This window comes from Sinocyclocheilus anshuiensis, unplaced genomic scaffold (assembly GCF_001515605.1).
Source record: "Sinocyclocheilus anshuiensis isolate Anshui unplaced genomic scaffold, SAMN03320099.WGS_v1.1 scaffold1101, whole genome shotgun sequence".
In the NCBI taxonomy this organism is placed as follows: domain Eukaryota; kingdom Metazoa; phylum Chordata; class Actinopteri; order Cypriniformes; family Cyprinidae; genus Sinocyclocheilus; species Sinocyclocheilus anshuiensis.
This window is the reverse complement of record NW_015558562.1, coordinates 7,381-10,476: the sequence shown is the minus strand read 5'-3', so window position 1 is coordinate 10,476 and position 3,096 is coordinate 7,381.

Here is a 3,096-nt window from a genome sequence, read left to right as displayed (position 1 = left end):
CACACACACACACACACACACACACACACACACACACACACACCTGAGACTCACATTCACACTAACTACACCTGCATCTTAACATCACATATATATTTTTATTGAAAGTCATGAAAACACTATCGTGGAGTTTTTCTTTTGCTATCTGAGCAAATGAGAATGCAAAAACTATATCTGTGGTACTCTCCCATTCACTGCTCTTCAAGTTAACCCAACTATGACGACTTCCGCTGCTGAGAGACCCGGAAATGTGAAAAAGCTCCAATAAAAACTAATTACGATTTTACTTTTTAAATTTAGAATTGTGAATTATAAACACCGAATTGCGAGACATATCAACTCGCAATTACCCTTTTTATTTTTTATTTGGTGGCTAAAAAGTGGAGAACTAAATTCAGAATTCTGAGATAAAAAGACGCAATCACGAAATCGGAATTGCGAGAAAGTCAGATTTGCGTCAGTTTATATGTCAGATAAATATCAGAATTGCAAGAGAAAAAGTCTGAATTGTTACCGCAAACAAAACAAAAAAAATCGCAATAACCATTTTAATTGTATTCTGTAGTGAAAACGGGCTTCCATAGAATTGCAATAGCCTATGTAAACTCAGAATTCTGACCGAAAAAATACAATTGGACGATATAAACTCAGAATTGCTAGAAAAAGTGCGGACTGTAAGATAAAATTACATTTATTGTTATTATTATTATTAGCTATTATATGACGTGGCGGAAACAAGCTAATATCAGTCATACTGATAATTTTTTTAACACTGTAAGCTATTTGATTCTTGCTATGGAAATTACTGCGGTTTAATATTGTAAACGCAACAAATTTTCATACGGTAATACCATAGTGATGATCATAATTGCACTGTATTTTATGTATAATAATTTTATATTTTTCTATTTTTCAATTCATTTTAAAGCAGCACTATGTAACTTTTTCTGTGTTCAAATAATGAGCGAGTACATCATGAATTCATCTTCCACACACACACACACACACACACACACACACACCTGAGACTCACATTCACACTAACTACACCTGCATCTTAACATCACATATATATTTTTATTGAAAGTCATGAAAACACTATCGTGGAGTTTTTCTTTTGCTATCTGAGCAAATGAGAATGCAAAAACTATATCTGTGGTACTCTCCCATTCACTGCTCTTCAAGTTAACCCAACTAAGACGACTTCCGCTGCTGAGAGACCCGGAAATGTGAAAAAGCTCCAATAAAAACTAATTACGATTTTACTTTTTAAATTTAGAATTGTGAATTATAAACACCGAATTGCGAGGCATATCAACTCGCAATTACCCTTTTTATTTTTTATTTGGTGGCTAAAAAGTGGAGAACTAAATTCAGAATTCTGAGATAAAAAGACGCAATCACGAAATCGGAATTGCGAGAAAGTCAGATTTGCGTCAGTTTATATGTCAGATAAATATCAGAATTGCAAGAGAAAAAGTCTGAATTGTTACCGCAAACAAAACAAAAAAAATCGCAATAACCATTTTAATTGTATTCTGTAGTGAAAACGGGCTTCCATAGAATTGCAATAGCCTATGTAAACTCAGAATTCTGACCGAAAAAATACAATTGGACGATATAAACTCAGAATTGCTAGAAAAAGTGCGGACTGTAAGATAAAATTACATTTATTGTTATTATTATTATTAGCTATTATATGACGTGGCGGAAACAAGCTAATATCAGTCATACTGATAATTTTTTTAACACTGTAAGCTATTTGATTCTTGCTATGGAAATTACTGCGGTTTAATATTGTAAACGCAACAAATTTTCATACGGTAATACCATAGTGATGATCATAATTGCACTGTATTTTATGTATAATAATTTTATATTTTTCTATTTTTCAATTCATTTTAAAGCAGCACTATGTAACTTTTTCTGTGTTCAAATAATGAGCGAGTACATCATGAATTCATCTTCCAAACCGCGTTTTTGTCTTATTCCGAATCACTACGGTACACTTATAGTAAGTACTTATATTTGGACTATTGTAACCTGGTCACCGCTGCGGAGTAACACACACCTGCGTGAATCGCCAGAGACATAAACTTAGAGAAGTAGCTCCGGTTAGAATGTTCTTCCGCGGGATGTGTGCAGTTCTGTTTATTAACCGCTAGAGCGACAAAGGCTACATAGTGCTGCTTTAAATAAATTTTTATATCATTTTAAAAGTTTTTAAATTCCTTTTTTTAATATTATGATTTTGTAAAATTATTATTTTACTTTATTTTATGTAAAGCACTTTGAATTACCATTGTGTATGAAATGTGCTATATAAATAAACTTTGCCTTGCCATAATATAACATATTTACGTGACACGTTTTAAAATACCACATATTGCAATAATGGTCGTGTCCAAAACAACATAAACAACAATAAATCAAAAACGTGATTAAAGTGAAACAGAATTTGACTGATAAAGTGCTTTGTTTAATTTCTTATTATTTAAATGAGTCTTTCTCTCGTTTAGATTGAATAGTGAACAAGAATCATGAAGAGTCATTTTTGATTTGATTCAAACTAAACGATTCACTCACACAATGAACGATGCCATGGTTGCCATGGTGAAGAAGCTGAGGGCGGAGCTTGTTTGAAATCAGTGATCACATTAAAACACACACATTATTAATTATTATTATTATTATAAACATCTCAGGATCTCCATCAGACAGACTCTGAGGCGCTGTGCGTTCAGTCAACAGATCTTTATTAAACCAAACACACAGAACTATTCTCTCGACTGGAATGCCTTTATATGCTCCGCTAATCTGCATTTACATTCATAATAAATATGAGATTCATTCTGCGGTCGACACTCATGTATTGATCAGCTCCTCTGACTCTTATTGCTGTTTTTTCTTTCAAATCTATTAAAACTCAATGATAACAATGTGTGTGTGGGCGGAGTCTGTGACCAGACCTGCTCTCATTGGCTGCTTTCAGGAAAGTGCAACATGCAGGGAAAGAATGCCAGCGTTTCCTGTCCAACATACACACACACACACACACACACACACACACACACACACACACACACACACACACAA